Source organism: Pholcus phalangioides, unplaced genomic scaffold (assembly GCF_987345545.1).
Source record: "Pholcus phalangioides strain wild (caught in Gottingen) unplaced genomic scaffold, Ppha-v1.0 ptg000012l_1, whole genome shotgun sequence".
In the NCBI taxonomy this organism is placed as follows: Eukaryota; Metazoa; Arthropoda; class Arachnida; order Araneae; family Pholcidae; genus Pholcus; species Pholcus phalangioides.
The window spans coordinates 20,488,668-20,506,085 of record NW_028301605.1 but is presented as its reverse complement, the minus strand read 5'-3'; positions in this window follow the sequence as shown (position 1 = coordinate 20,506,085).

The window sequence follows — 17,418 nt, the reverse complement described above, 5'->3', positions numbered from 1 at the left end:
AGATGTGTATCCCAACAAGTTGTAATTTAAAAATCTCTCCACACTACATGCATAAATATGCATGTGATAAATAAGAAAGTTGCGAGTTTCAAAGTTTATTTTAAGTTATTGACAATTTCGTCAACAGTTAACTTTTTCTCAACAACACGTGTGTTTTTCAGCTATTTTCCCAAAAAAAAAAAAATCTGAAAAAGTCGCAGCTTTTTTTCCGTATCCTGAACTTGTTTTCCTTTTTCCCCCCAAAAAAACCAATTATTCACTTCCAAAAACCAAAGAAATATGGTTGTTGTGTGTGTGTGTGTTATAATGGGAACTTTGCTTCTTTCGTTGGTGGTGCCTCCTGTCAGAGGAAGAAAAAAGAAAAGACCTATTTTTAGCCAGTTTACAAGGCTCTTCTCCCTCTTCTAAATAATTATCAACTTCTCTCTTTCTGCAGAGTTTCTTCTTGTAATGTCGGTACCGTAACGAATGACTCTCACTTTCGAGTGCTTTGTCCCACTTGATACATACTAGCATTTTCTATTTTGCAAACACTTTACGATCAAGTGGGTAAATCACGCAGATATCGGTACTTAAAATTCAATATTTTTCGCTCCTATAGTTGTTAAACTCTTTTAACGGGTAAAGGAGGGTACACAGGATAAACCGATCGCAACCAGGCTCTGTCAGACCATACAAGGCCCGGGCTCTCTCCTTCCCCGTTAGCTGTGTGGGTTGGGCCATGCTGGGAAAGTACAACTAGGCTCTGTCGCCGAAGTGATTTCAGCTCAGTGTCCGGACGGGCGTGGTTGTGTCGGTAAAAATTCCAGTCTGTGATCCGGTCTTGCCATTCCCCCCTACCAGTCCAGCACCCCCTGATGCACCCAGACATCATCTGTGATAAGTCAAGCACCCCTCAACATGATATGAGACAGAAAATCAAGAGATGTATGGGTTATACTTTACAACATTATGTTACTGCCAAAGCCCGAAGTGCTGTAAATTCGTGAAATGGCCGAGAGATTTGGTGAAAATCTGATTTTTAGTAATGATTCGGGCTTTGGTTGGCCAATTCGCAAAGTAGCCGGAGCTCCCTGGCCAAAGTTTGATGTGCTGATGTAAGACAGGTAGGCACAAAATCCACGAGGATCAATCAGATCGGGATGTACGTTCTACATAGTAGATTCCAAACTCCCCACCCCCACCGTGTCTCCTTGCTAATAAGTTGGTGCGTTAACGACTCGCGGTAATACAGAAAAGTTGTATGGCAGTCAAGCTCATATCCTACTCTGCAACGTTTCTCAACCTTCCCGAACCCAAGGAACAGTAAAATGTCTGAAAAAGTTGGTAGACTACTTACTTACACAATAGCCAATCTTACAGTAGTAATCTTTTGTTTGAATCAATATGGATATTATCAGTATTTCCGACACAAAATTTAATAATTTTAATTATCAATAAATTTTCAGATCTGCCTGAGGGTGACCTACCCTATCCTTTGCGGATCATAGGTTGAGATACGTTGTCCTACTTACTCTGTATTCTTAACCTTGTAATTGGCAAACATTGAAATATCCAGAAGAGAACAATTTTGAGGGGTTACAACAAGCAAATGAGGTACCCTGAATGCTATTACATGATTTAAAAAAAAATTATTGTCAATAAGGAAAACAATATGGGATGTTGCACTTCTGGGAACGTGCTGTATTTGTTTGAATGGTATAAAAATGGCATTTATTGTTTGACACCTCACTTTTCTATCATTGTTGAAGAATGCACAGCAATATCTCTCCTCCACACATGGTATTTCTCTCCAAAATACAAGGGTCAAAAACAGTTCTTGCTTATCTTGTCAAGAAATAAGAGACACGTGCATTCATTTGAGCTATTCTGCTGGTAATTATAGAAACTTTCACGAACGTCTCGCAAGTAAAAATCGAATGTTTAGGAGTTGCTTAGAAACATCAATGCCGAAGAGCTCAAAGCATGCAATGCCTTTATTTGAAAAATATATAAAACTCATTTTGCTTGAGCAACACTGACTGTTAAAGTGAGTTAAAGTTCTCTCTCACACGGTCAAACCAACAAGTTTAGAAGAATCTCGGTAGAAACATTCTCTTAGAATAATTACTATGTAGTGATAATTCAAAAGGTATGGATACATGCAATGGTGAATGGTTTCAGGAGATAAAGGCCGCATTATCATTTATACAGGGCACCCTGTATAGTATACCCGATATATTATACAGGGTGTCTTATAAGTTCTAATACGGCCTTTCTCTCGTCCATCGTCCGTCCTAGAGGTATGATTCCAATTTAAAAAAGCTCAAAATGAGCTGAAAAATTACCCTTTATCAGTTTTCAGAGTGAAAATACAATGTGTGAAACAGAATAAAAAATCTAAATTTTTATACGGTCAACTTGTCTTCTAACTTCCAATTAGAAAGTTTTTGCTCTGTATCTCTAGATATCCGGCCAACAGATAGTAATAGTGATAGGAAACGAGAGACACCCAGGCTCTGTTACACTCAGTGATGTAAGCACATTGTCCCTGAAGACTCGGGTGACTCAGCGGAACCTAACCTAAGGCCAACAGAAAAAATTTTATGTTTCTAAATGCAATGGTCGCTAAGATGTTTGAATTCAAAAACCGGAGAAAAGTTATGAAAGACCAGCAAAAACTAACGGACGAAGCTCCTTTCCCTTATTTATGCTGTCTTTTCCGCACTTTTCTCCGATTTTTGAATTCGAATATCTCAGTGAATACTGCATTTTAAAACTTGGAAATTTTTTTTGGCCCCAAGAGAGACAGGGCAACAACTTTCTAATTAGAAGTTAGAAAACATGGGGAAACATATAAAAATTCCGATTTTTTTTTTTCATTTCTTTACATAAAGTATTTTCACTCCCAAAACTGGTACAAGGTAATTTTTGGAACGCTTTTTGAGAATTTTTTTAAACTGAAATCATGCCTCTTCGGCGGACGGTTGATGAGATAAAGGTCGCATTAGCAGTTACAGGACACCCTGTATTGTATAATATAGTATAATATAATTATAATATGAGTATATGATTTCAAAACTAAATTAAGACTAAATATAAAACAGCTAAAAGAATTGAAAATCATTAAATGTTCTTATTACCTCGTATATTTCTTTGCGAATCTCACTGTTTTTGTTACCAAACACCCCGTAATAGAAACTTATAAAACGTACACCCAGATTTATGATAGGAAGCAGAAAGTTATTCTAAAAATAAACCTACCTCTCTCTCTCCTCAGTTTTTTCCTTGCACACAAACCATCAAGATGTCCAGTTTTATATTTACGACTTGTCTTCCTCACTTCCGTTATTTTCACAGAAAAATTGAAATTGATTCTGTGATATAATGAGCTAATGTAAACGGACGAAATCCATGATAATATTAGTGGGTTTTTTTTTCAACCCTTTTTTTCATCTCGCTTCACACTTGAACTACATCTTGTAAAAGTGTCCGAAAGGAATAAAAAAATTCTACGGTCCATTTCAAAATTCAAGTGAAATATTTTAAATCCTCAGAAGAAGAAGGAAAAAAAGGGGGAAATTTTGCTGCGATAGAGAGTTAAATCACCCAAAAATTATTATTAGTCAGAGTGGAACTCCGGTTAACGAGCTTGATTCGTTCCGCCAACGTGCTCGTTATCCGAATCAAACTTCCCCTTAGGAAATAATGGAAACTCGAATAATTCGTTCCACAATAATTCATTCGCATAAAAATGACTAATAAAAACGACATTCAATCAAAAGTACAACAAAATAATAATATAATAAAAAATACAACACAATGATAGTATAATAAAAAAATACAATATACGTACAATAATCTTATAATAAAAAAATACAATAACGCCGTAAGTAAACATACAATACAATAATGTTTACAAATTAACCTTACTCTAAACGACGAGAGAAAGTGGTGGGGGGGACTAAATCGTTTAGAACGATTTGCGGACTCACTTTTGTCTGCTAACTTATTCTTTTTGGGTGATTTTGAAAAAGAACCTGTTCAATATGACACTTGCTTTCGCCTCTTTTTTAGGATTTTGAGGAAATAGAAAAATTGCATTGTCGTTGGGCAGATTCATTGCTCGCACTGCTTTAGTTAGATTCTTCTCTACTAAATGTTTTCACAGATTTTCACATGCCTCGAATTTCCTTTGAAGTGAGGAACTCCTTCTCCATTTCTTTCTTCCTCAAACGCAGGTGTGGATCTATGGGGAGGAGGTGATCTTGGTGATCATCCCCACAAGCGAAATGCGATGGTTCGTAAAATTTTCGGATCTTCTGTATGACCACATTCCTCTGCGTAACTTCTAACGCATTGCTGCATGTTTGAATGTGAGTGTAGTGAACCTGACTTCCATATAATGCTTTTCATGTGTAGTACCGTCCTCTGTCATCAGTTTTTATAACTATGAGTGAATTTAATGATTGAGTAAGTACAAGTACTTATATAGTACAAGTAAGTAAGTACAAGTACATAAGTACTTATAAGTACTTGTATAATTGTACGGCTGAACGCCTGTTGCTCTCTTTGACGAGATTATTCAACGGTGTGATCGGTCCACATTTGCGCCTCCGGATTCGGGAACCACAGAAATTCAACTCTAGCTGACCACCACTGGGGCGACGGTGGGGTTCGAACCCGGATGAGAGTCCGTCACTATGGCCACTCGACCACCACAGCAGCTAAACAACCCGACTGAGGTACTTAAGTTTCATTCATGTGGAAGTATTCCTTCTGTTGTTGGTTTTTTTTTGTGAATATACGGGGCTTCTTATTTATGTGTCGCACTGTATATGTATTGAAGGCCTTCGTTATGCTTTTGAATGAGGGTATGGGGGATTAGCAGTATATGCCAAATAAATAAGTAAATGTAATTGTGAATTTTAACACCAACTGTATTCATGCCATACACTGAAACTAGAAAAAAGCATATCACGTTTTTAACGTTTTTTCCGCTTTACATGCTGTCACAAAGAGGTGTGGTACGAGCGGTACAATAAATGGTTGAAGTGGGACCGAGTTATTTTACTTTTTGTCATTACTGTCATAATGTTCCCATGTTCCAGCAAAGACTAGAATGAAAAAAAGTGTCCCCGACACAGTCGTAACTATAAATAGAGTGACTCGGGCCTCGTGTTATTTAAAACACGTGACGGGAAGACACAAGTAAGAACGATTCATTGTTATAATGCTCGTGTAGGTGCCGACGTTGGTGGATTTCATACATTCGTACTGAAATCTATTTTACTGTCGAATCTTATGCATTTGGAAGTAATATAAGGTTATATTCAGCAGAGCCGCCCTTAGGGGGGGGGTGGCAGGTGCGATCGCACCGGACCCCATTGGAAGCTTCCAATAATTCTTAAATTAATTTTTTTAATTTTACAGTTCTTTAACTTTTTTGGCATTAATTCTGAGTTTTCATCAATTATATGGATTTTTTTATATACTATTAATTCTTAATTTTTAATAATTCTAGAATTATATTTCTTTCATTAATATCGAATTTTCATCGAATCTGGAATTATTTTCTTCATTAATATCGATCGAATTTTTATCGAATTTTCATCAATTATTTTTAATTCGTCGATTCTAAAATTTTCATTAGTTTTGGGACTTGTTTACTTCATTAGTTTAAAATTATCTCTTCAGTACTGAATTTTCATAAATATTTGTGTTGATTTACATTTTTTAATTACAATTGTACGTTTACCATTTTTTCTATGAATATTTCTCAGAATTCCGGTTTGTTCTGAAATAGTGGATGTGCCCCCAATTCCTTTCCCCCACAAAATACACTATAAGAAATTGGAGCGAAGGGGACACTAAACGTTTTTAGTTCCCCGAAATTGTAGAAACCCACCTGGCCCAGCTATTATTTTGGCAACGAGCCCCGTGTCTGGTAAGGTCAGCCGTAATAGACGGTTTTAAAAAAAGGAGGAATATGCTATAAACATTTTTGAAATTCAAAATTTAAAATTTAATTTTAAATGAGATTAAGTCGGTCTTTGAAGTCTCAACCTTTTGCTTCATTTCATGAGCTGGACAGTTTCCTTTATTTTGAATCAGTTTTTTATTCAATTACATTGATGACATGGCATTTCATCATGCACATAAGCTGTTTTTAATGTATTTTTTTTGAAAATTTACAAAAATTTTGGTATCCAAAATATGCAAAACTTTATACCCATGAAGGATAGCACATACAATCAGGAACATGTGTAAAAGATTTGAAATAAATTAATGGTAAAATAGTAGTTTTAATGATATTTCTATTAGAGCGTATTTTACACCATGCTAAAGGTATCAACTCCCATTAAAGTTGAACTTTCGGGGGGTTTTTTAAGGCGGCGTGCAGGAGGAAAGTGCCTCCGGGAAAACAGTGAATAATTACATAAAACAGCAATAAAATTCTGACAAAAAAATTGTGTGAGAGCATGAATATACCTTGCATCATATTGGCTGAAAAAATTCGAACGAAGTAAACTATTTCTTCACAAAAACAATTTTTTAATAAAAATTTCATGGCATTTATGTTTATAATGCATTTTTTTAGTATCAAAAATACAAAAACATCTTGAAAATTCCAAAAAATGAATGATCAGGTCTGAAGGGGATAAAAAAAAAGTAAAAACTTAATTTTTCCTCAAAACCACTGAAAGTGATTATTTATTCGGTCTCGATATTCAATATTTCTCAGTCATTTTAAAGTGAAATCTTGTGTTGGGATCTACAAAATTGTGATTCCTCCCCTAAGCCATTGTTTCTCAGTTGAGTATGCGCCGCTAACTCTTGTCGGGGGGGGGGGGTCGCACGACGAGCTGGAGATATTGATTTGTGTGCCTATTCATGCCTTGAAGTTGTTCTTTTTTAGTGAAAATATATACTTGCATTTATATCCGTTCTGGGGAGCCTCAGATAAACCATGAATTGGAAAAGAGAGCCACTGGTGACAAAATTTAGAGAACTACTCTACCCTAAGCTATTCATTACACGAGACTTATGAACGGTGGAAATCAATCTTAATTGGAATAATAATTATTTCATTTCATGGAAGAGATGTTCATAAAGTGTGAAGTTACAAAAGTCCATTAAATACTTAATTATTGTTGAAATGTTTGTTTTTTTTCAACCACAAAATGGAAGATAAAACAGATGTCAGCGGATCACCATTAGCCGTTACGAAAACCATCGAAACCAATGTTTAGGACTCTTTAAAAACTGTCTCTATATCCGTTATGATTCTTTACAATACACAACGGCATAATGCTCCAATGTTTCTACGAAGACCATTATATGCTGTTTCAAAACTCACAGAAAACAACTGCTATTTTGGGTTTGAAAATTTGGTTGTTCGGTCGGATAAGCAACGTACATTTCCAAAAAAACATTTTCAGTCTTTTAATTTCACTTCTTTTTTTTTACACAAACGAAAACCGAGAAAGAACTAACTTTAGAATGCTGTGAATTTTTGCTGCAATTTGCTTTTGAAATAACAAAGATTAGCAGATTTTAAATTTAGTTCATCATCGTAAAAACTAGAAGGTTTGAGTGAAACGTTTTGTAACATCTCCCCCCCCCCCCCAACGACTGTGATCTTATGGAAGTTATTACTAAAAAAAAAGAAAGGCAATTCGAACTCAACGTTGAGGGAGTAAGGATACTACTGCACCACGTGCGCGAAAGGAATCAAAGCTTCACCTGTGAGTCTAGAAATAGATAAACTCTTAGAAATTCGTTCAGACTGTTAGTTAGCGGTAAAAAGAAGAAAAAAACGTTCCCAAACGACGTAAAGTTTTAAAGAAAAAAATCCTCGCGTAAATGCGCATAAGTCCCCCCAAAAAAAAGGTGAAGGCGGAAACATTCCACCAAAAATACAAAGGGGAAAAATGTGCTTTACAGAAACAAACTGACACAAAATTTTTTTCTCTCATTTACCTTTCTTGGACTGGATCCAAGAGTTAGAGGTCGTTGCTATCATAACAGTTCTTTTACCTCCATTATGAACGCAACAATGCTACTAGCTGTTTGTTGGCAACTATCTTGTACTGTTAGTAGAGGATAGAAATGTAATAGTTTATTACAGTGAAAGTTTTCTTTTTTGAATTCTGTATACATGTGTGTAATATATTTTTCGGCTTATAATGAACAATTACGAGAATCGCTTGAGCTGCTTGCCACAATTGAATCATTAACTATCATGTTATGTATATGAAGTCGCTGCTCAAATCGGCTCTTTAAATAAAAATACAAAGACAGCAGCAGGCAAAATGCCCAACGAGGTGGCTGAAAAGCGCGATACGTATATAAACATGGAGGTCGAATATATCTAAAATACAGCATCTGAATAAAACAGCAATTATCTCGGGAAAAAAAACAATTATGATAAAATATAAATATACTGCCCATAAAAAAATTTATTGTTGTCCCATCTAAGTATGGATAGCTTCTCGATTTATCCCAATATGTTTATCGTAGTTCTTTTCGAACGTGTCAATTGGGTTAGAATTCACGACTCCTCAAGGTAAGCTATTCCATTTATTAACAACCCTATTAAAGAGAACTTCCTCACGACACCACAGCTTGGAATTGTCCTTTACCAATCGATATTTCTGTCCCCTTGTCGAAGCAGTTGATTGACGGTGTATAAACAACTCATGGTCAATTCTGTACATCCAGCTGAAAATTTTAAACATTTCAATCATATCACCTCGCCACCTGCGCTTTTCCAAACACATTCAAAAAAATCAATTCTTTATTCAAAGCCACGTGTACCAACAAGAGCACGCGTAGCTCTTGTCTGCACCCCTTCGAACAATTCTATGTCTTTGACCTGACGTTATATACTGTCAAAACTCAAAGAAAACAACTGCTATTTGAATTTAAAAACTTGGTTATTCTGTCTAATTCAGGAGTTCTCAAACTTTTTCCACTCGCTGCGCCCCCGTTTCCTATTCAATGCTTATCCGCGAGCTCCACCGACTCCCCAGAGCTGTTTAAGAAAGAATATTTTCGAAAAACCTTTGTCAGGGTGACAGCTCCACGGCGCCTCTGGCAAAGGTTGGAGGAGCACAGTTTGAGAACCTCTGGTCTAATTAATCTATGGCACTCTTTCTATATCATTGTTTCATTACAGAGCTACTTTCTTTCCGCAACACTACCATTCCCGTATGTAAGGTATGTACTTTAACCTTTTCAGACCCCCATGAAATTCACCGGAGGAAAAAGTTTTCCATAGCAAAAAATATTTTGATATTGAGCCTATATTAACCCCATGCAGAAAAATTATAAAAATTTAATTTTTAAATAAATTACAGCATTGTCCATTGAGATGGACACTGGAATTTTTTAGTATTTCCCGGTATTTGCCTTATTCGTTGACGATTTTTTGAGAATATGGCTCTGCACATATGGTGGTGGTGGGGTTATAGACCTGGAAGCCCGTCACGAATCTAAACTGGTTTTGTCGTCTCGCACTATAAGTAGAAGGGGCCGTGGAAAGTCCTGTACTGGGCCCCACCAAACATCCAGTTTATAGGGATCCAGAACGCGTGGGCCATGAGTTTATGGATATGAAATTTCTGTTCGGTGTCACTACTTTTTAACGTGTCAATATTTGATGCATCCGATTGGCATGACGCATTCATTAGAGAAATCGTAAAAATTATTCATTAGTTATCTTTAATTTTGTCCCAACTTTCCTAAACATTTTGGCATTATTAACTATTCAAAAAGTAATAATAGTAATAGAAGAATAAGCCTTTGTGCATACTTTTGGAACATAAGACAGTAAAAATAGAGACGTAGAAACGCCCAGCTTAAGACGTAACATAAAGATTCGTTGTAATTTTCTTAGTACGCACGTAACTGGCAAGAGAGTAAAGACAATCTTTGAGAAAAAAAAGTGCATTTAGGATAAAAACGAACCCTTTACCACGAATACGAAAGGAAAAAAAAGATCTTATAACATGTATTATGTTTTCTCAGTTTTACTATAATGTCTATCTTATTCTTCTCCTTGTGCTGTCAGTGATATTGTTAGACCCTTAGAAGGGAAGTAAAGAATACAGAGACATCCCAACTTTAGTTAGGAGGTAAAAATAGACATGACATTACACAAAAACCTTTTTATAGTATAGTAACTCAACGAGATCGAGGTACTGTGAGCGAATTGGCCAGTTCGTTTTCATACTAATAATTAAGATGTTGGGAAAACTATCGCTCTTTTTTTGAAACTGCAAAATCTGTAGTCATGATCCATTGATGAAGTCTCTTTTGATGACTTGGGAATATTTGAAGTTTTAAAATAATTATGGTGGAAACTATCTGACATTTTGGGCTGTTGCAAGTTTCATTGAGTCTCCCGTACTCCTGGAAATCGATGTTGCTACATGCCCTTAGGCCGGGATTACTGTATAAAAGTTTTATAAAAGATCTTTCACAAAACTTGGAAAAAAACAACCAATAACCCCATTGGTTACATTCGCTCGAATTTAACCGATATTGGTTGAATTTTTAATGTAAAACGCTTATTGGTTGAATTTTTCAAGTTTTTCAAAAAATATTTCACGAAACTTTTATAGTGTAATCCCGGCCTTTGTAACCTGTCCTTTGACTAACGTGAGTCTGGGGTCCTCAATGCACTGTTACATCAGACAATGAAGCTTAAAAATTGCCCTTATTGTGGCAAGTTCAAAAAAATTTTCAGAAGCCTAACGATAAAAAAGAATGAGATTATAAGAAAGAGTACTTTTATAGTATCATCATAGGGTGAACGATGTGTCGGCCTCAGCCATTTGGTCACACCAGAAATTAAAATGATGTATCCTATAAACTATGAAGTCTATATCATCTGTGAGCAGTGTTTACTGAATATTTCACTGGACGACTTCGAACTCATTCCTATAAAACAGTGGTTCTCACCAAGGGAGCTGTGTGGTTCCCCTTGTGGTACTGGAATATTTAGAAAATAAAATGAGTGGAGAGAAATGGTGGGTGGTTGGGGGGGGGAGTCCCACGTAGAGCTCAGAAAAAAAATTAGATGTGCAGAAATAAAGCTTTTAAATGAAATATTAGTGGGGGGGGGGGAGAAAACGTGACTATATATATATATATATACACTTTTGGAGCCCATCTTAACGCATGGGTCCATCCGACAGCATCACACCCATTGGAGACCTGAATGATGAGATCTGGTATTATCATCTTCAAGAGAATAAGCATACAAATAAGTGGTTACTTCCAACTATGTATGTATGGCCCCAGCAGGGTCGTCTTAAGAGCATCATAGATCGTCGGACAAAGTGAATCGGCAAATTCTCGAAAATTCCAGCCAGATCTCATTTTTGTGACGCCAAGATTCCTCTTGAGGTCCCCGAGCCGTGCCCGTGTAGACGGCCCATGTCTTGAGACGCAACTGGGCCCCAGAACATCACTTTTCTTGAGGACATATGATATTGGGACGAGCCTACATAGAATCCCAACAAGAAAGAAGCTCATTTAACTCTAGCTCATGGTAGGCGCGAATCCAGGGTGATATGTAAAGAGTGGCGATTTATTGTACAGTTGCATTGAATCATCCCGACGGACCAATTTTTTTCCCATATAATTCGGCTCTTCAGAGGGGTGACTACCCCTTCACACCCCCGTCCTTTGGCCTGGCTCAAGGATTGGCCTTATATATATATTTACAAAATTTCCGTTCATTATAAATTTATTTTTAACTAAATCCAATCTAGCAAGAAAGATTTCTCTCCTGGATGAGGGTGGAGGGAGTGGATAAGATGGGATCTACGAGAAGAAAATACGATCAAAAGGGGGTGCCATGGGCTAAAAAAACACTGCTATAGAATGATTGATGGGAGACATTTGAAAAGAATAATCTCATGTTCCATGTGATCTATAAGAGCCACGATTTTTCCATGCATTTTCTTAACAAGTCAAGATTTGGTAGCAACTTGGTGGGGGGGGGGGGGCAGAAGTTAACGGAATATAATGTTTGGTATTCCACCTTGCTAGCCGCTGTGGCGGTCGAGTGGTCATAGTGACTCGCCACCACAGTGGTGGTCAGCTGAAGTTGATTTTCTGCAGTTCCCAATGTCGTGGCACGAATGCGAGATGATTCCAATGAAAAGTCTTTCCACAGACACACACATCAGGACTACAATGGTACAAATATTCAATCATTACACTTCTGAAGTTTCTGACGGCAGCACTGAAAAAATCACACAAAACACTATATTCGCACTCAGACTGTGCACAACTCATTCGGTAGTAAATTGCCCATAGATGGCGATAGACCGGAGTTGTGCTCGGTTTGAAACAAAGAAAGTAAGGTTTCTTGCTAATTTTTGATTAACTACGTTAGCTAAAAAAACATCTTAAGAGAAATCATAGTTCCACAAGACGATAACTATTACGTTTCAGCTCTCAGAACAGCTCTTTTCTACCAAGTTTGAAATATCCATTGCATATTTCTTTTTGTAAATTCTATACACGTAATCGTGGCTGTTAGATGACAGCTGTTAGAAGACAAAGAAAAGAAGGAAAAAAACTCGGAAAAGAAGCCATAAGAAACGGCAATATAGAAAGAGAAACAATGTTCAACTGTTGGTTGCGGAGAAGGGTTTTTTAAGTGTCTATCAACCCATCACTGCAGTTCTTCAAGAACTTGAGCTGTTTGACAAGTTGGTTACAATTGCCATCCTTTGCACCCAAATCTCTTTCTCTTAAAAACAAACTCTATCTCTTTTTGGGGGATCATATGGTCTGCGGTAGTCAGAAAACAGTGGTTCTCGTCAATCGACGCCAAGATATCATCACCGTCTTTATCTTGGCACAAGTCAGAGATTCGAGTGATGATGTAAAAGAAATAAAAATAATAAATAAAGAATGAGAAGAGCAGGTAAGGAAAGAACCTCGAGGTTTCCTCATTCAAGACAGAGATGTGCTTTTCAATGTCAGATGTTTCTTATTACAAATCCTTGTTAGCCATCAGTCGGGGTACGAAAGTCATACCAATGAAAGTGGAAAAAGAACATTTAATTGCCTGATATTTATTCTTAAATGCAATCCTAAAATTCTCGTTGAATTATAGCACTTTGACGAAAGTTAAAAAGAGTTTTAGTTTGGCTGGTATACGGGGTGGTTCCATAATTCCCCTTGCCACATTTTACTGTTGTATGTCGATCCTATAAGCATACTTTCAATTAGAAAATAACTATCCAAATGACGTGTAAACTCAGATATGTAATTCATGATGCAAGGGGTTGTATAGTTATTGAAATTTCAATATTAAATTTTTATGCGGACACCCTGTAGTCAAAAACCCAATGAGAAAGTTGTTGCCGGTCTCTCCTGAGGCCAACAAAAAAAAGCTTCACGTTTCTAATTGCGATATTCACCGAGACATTTGAATTCAAAAATCGGAGGGAATTTAGGAAAGAACAATATGTACTAACTTCTTTCCCTGATTTATGCTGTTCTTTGCCAACTTTCCTCCGTTTTTGAATTCAAATATCTCTGCAAATATTGCACTTAAGAACGCAGAATATTTTGGTTGACCTGAGGAGAGACAGAGTAACAACTTTCTAATTGGGTTTTAATGGACAGTGTGTATACATGAAAATTTAATTTCAAAATTTGAATAACTATACAGCCCCCTTGCACTATGAATGACGTATCTGAGTTTTACACGTTATTTGGATACATTTTCTAATTGGAAGTATGCGTCTAGGATCAACGGTTCACCAGTAAAATGCGGCAAGGGAAATTATGGAGTCACCCTGTATATAAAACTAAACCTACAAAACTGGCCAGTTTAGGATTGAATATTGGCTAGTTAGGTATACATTTCATAACAGTGTTTCATTTTTATTGCTAAAGTTTTCAGAAAAGCAGAAACAAACTGCTATGAGGTTTACAATTGGCAACAGTAGATTTTTAATGATTTTAGCGTGCATCATGTTCGTACCCTTAGGTCGTTCACTGGGAGTGACGACACGCGGCAAGCAACGCGTGCGACAACAGCCGACATTAAATCAGACGACTGGGGCGTCTGATGTCGTCCACTGAAAGCGACTTCTACACGCTACTGAATTCGCGACTGCAATCTGTGCAGATGAGTGTATTCGTTAATAATCTTCAAGAAATATTGAAAAATTAAAATTTTAGAAAATTTATCAAGATTTATTAAGTCCACATACTTAATAAGACATCTGACACAAACTCGGAGAACTTGTTCGTCTCGTGAATGGATTAATAATATTATTTACAATCGATTACTACTTACCTTCACAACCCATAAACGACAATTATCCAAGTTTTACAGCTTCCATGTTCACGCGAGAAAGGATGGGGGGAGAAACTCAACTCAGTATTTTCCTACGTTGTCTCTGCAAGTGTCTCATCAACTTTAACCTTGAAATCGTGGTCGCTCTCATTTACGTAGGCATGCGAGTGCCTTATGACTGACCAAAGCTAATAAATGAGTTAAAAGTGCTGTTTTTGAAAGGATTTCACGAGAGAAGACAGCTTTACACTAAAATAATTATCTTTGCTTGAACTGTTTGAAAATGTTTTGAGTAATGACAGTAAGGTCACAAAATAAACTTATTTGATGAAAACTGCTTTTTCCAACAAGATATTTCTGATTCCGAGTATAGAAATAATGATTTCAGCAGGAAAGTTTTCTTATCGGTGACCTGTAGATCAGGTGGACACCAAATCACATCATCGTGACTTATGAACCCAGATCTGAATATAACTATTGCAACTGGGAAATATTTTTATCTCTATGTTGAATTTGTTGTTTTGAATTTCATTATGAAATAAAAATTATTAAATTTATTTCATTTAATGAGTGAACATACGAGTAGAGAAATCAAGGTTGTATCCTCGTCGCTTATTTGTTTTTTTCAATGCTGATGTCCCACGAGATTAAATCTACAGAGAACATTATCAGATAACCTTCTACATTCAAACGTCACTGTTCATAGTACTATCGTAGTCTATAAACGATGTTTCAACTGCAAGGGTAGTTTGAAAGTAAAAAACGAACTGCAAATCTCTCTCCAACCCACTTTGCAACAAGATAGTGTCGAGGGGTGCTCGTTTGCATTGTTTAAAATACCCTGCACCTAAGTAATATTTTTGGCTTTCTCTCAGCCAGCAGCTCTTGCGAGAATGCACGTTAGTGTAAGTTTTTTTTTGTTCGTGATTAGATATCTGATCATCATCATGCTTTCAACAAAGTGTGAAATTCTCCCACTCAATGTCTAAATAATTAAGAGGATTCTAACTATAAAGATTCTTTCTTTTAAGGGAGAATCTAAAATCAGATTGATCCATTTACCTACGAAACCACAAGTTTTCATGGAGGATGTTTAATTCAATACTAAAATCAGGTCTTCAAGTTTTACAAATGCTAAAAAAATGTCAACTACATTTCTCTGATACAATTTGTTTTATATCCGAGGAATATATAATTAAATGTGGTAATCGATGTAAGAGCTAAATGTAGAGTTTATAACTATGTCTCTATGTGAGTGCTTACTTATTATTATATAGCTTAGATTGCATATAGAAACGTCCTCTCCATTTGTCAATACAAGATTCATCGAAAGACTGGTTATTTGTATCGATGAAGATTACAAGGAAGAAAATTCACCTCTGCCCCCCACGGGGACTCGAACCCCGGTCTCTTGCTTGCGGACGAGTGCCCTACCATCTAAGCTACGGAAGCAGATGGAATATTTCAACCTTGGAGCGTATATATATGTTGAAAGGCACCGTACATGGACGGCGTTAACAATCAACTAATAGCTCGTGAGATGGTAGAGCACTCGTCCGCAAGCGAGAGACCGGGGTTCGAGTCCCCGGGGGGACAGTGATGGATTTTCTTCCTTGTAATCTTCATCTCCACAAATAACCAGTCTTTCGATGATTCTTGTAGCTTAGATTATATGCACTAAAAAAAGTGGCAAAACATGCTCTAAAAATATGTAAATATGCGCTTAAAATGCCAAAATATGCATTAAAAAACACGAAATATGTACTGAAAAGGTAAAAAAAATTTCAAAATATGTACCAAAAGGACAAAATATGCATTAAGAAATCACTAGGCAAAAAAAAGTTTTTTTTCTATTTCTTAGTGTGCATATTCATTTACAAAAACATACCCCCATATATATATATACACACTGAAATACCATTAACAAAAGAATTTCGACGCTATTTCTCTAAAAATAGCCTAGATATTTTTTCAAAAAATTTGACGTTTTTGACGCCATCTCTGAAAATAGCGCTATGATAAAACAGTTGTTATGTTTGGAAAACATTACAAAACATCTTTATTAATTCACTAAATCCCCCCTGCGAAAAAAAAAACCGAAAAAAATTTTTAAATTTATTATGAGCAATATCCATTTTAAAATTATGTAAAAAAAATTGACTGAGCTTTAATAACCCTTCAAAAATATGCCCGTATTTTGAAAATTCTTTGATTTTATGCATTTATAAGCATTAATGCTAAAAAAAAAAAGGGAAAATTATGTAGCTGCAGATGCATATAGTCCAGGCTCTACTCATTATTATGCATTAGCCGTACGAGACCTGAATTCTTAGCTCAGTTTGTTCCCGAACCTGATGTTGCGCCATGTTACTTTATTTTGACTTGACATTGATAACACATGCTTATGATTGGGCCTTTATTTATCTTCTAGAAATTGCAATGAGCTGCACACGCTTTTACTATCTAATTAAATGGGGGGGGGGGGGGTGTGAAATATAACCTAAGTATTCACAGTGGTTGTAGTTTGAATACGTTGTGCCTTTCAAATAATTAATTTATTTAAACCGTTAATTATTACTGTATTAATTAATTACTACTTCACCAAACACCAACTCTGGTTGGAAGTGAGGGCGCTGTTTATCGGTGGTCGCCTCGAGTTCGTTAGGGAAAATATCTTATCTATATCCTTCCTTGGGTTCGAACCCGGGATCCTGACAACAACAACCTTCACGATGATAGACGAGCATCTTACCACCATGCCACTCGGGCACATATTATTACTGACTATCACCAATCATGCTAGTTCACTGAAGTCACATGAAAATCATAGCAGTAAATAAAAGCAGAAAAACATTTGTCAAAAATAACTTTGATTTTTGATTGTAACGAATTTTTAAAATCGATTGCAATACGAAAATATTGCTTTTAAATCCGTTTTTGTTGGTGTTCCAGTAACACATCATAAAAATAGTTGAAAGTTTCAACGTTAGAATGGTAGAATGATTTAATTGAGTTTTACCTTTCTTATTTTCGTAATTTGCGAATAATTCTTATGAAGTGTTTCACGTGAAACTAATATATAGAGCAACGATTAACAGTATAAA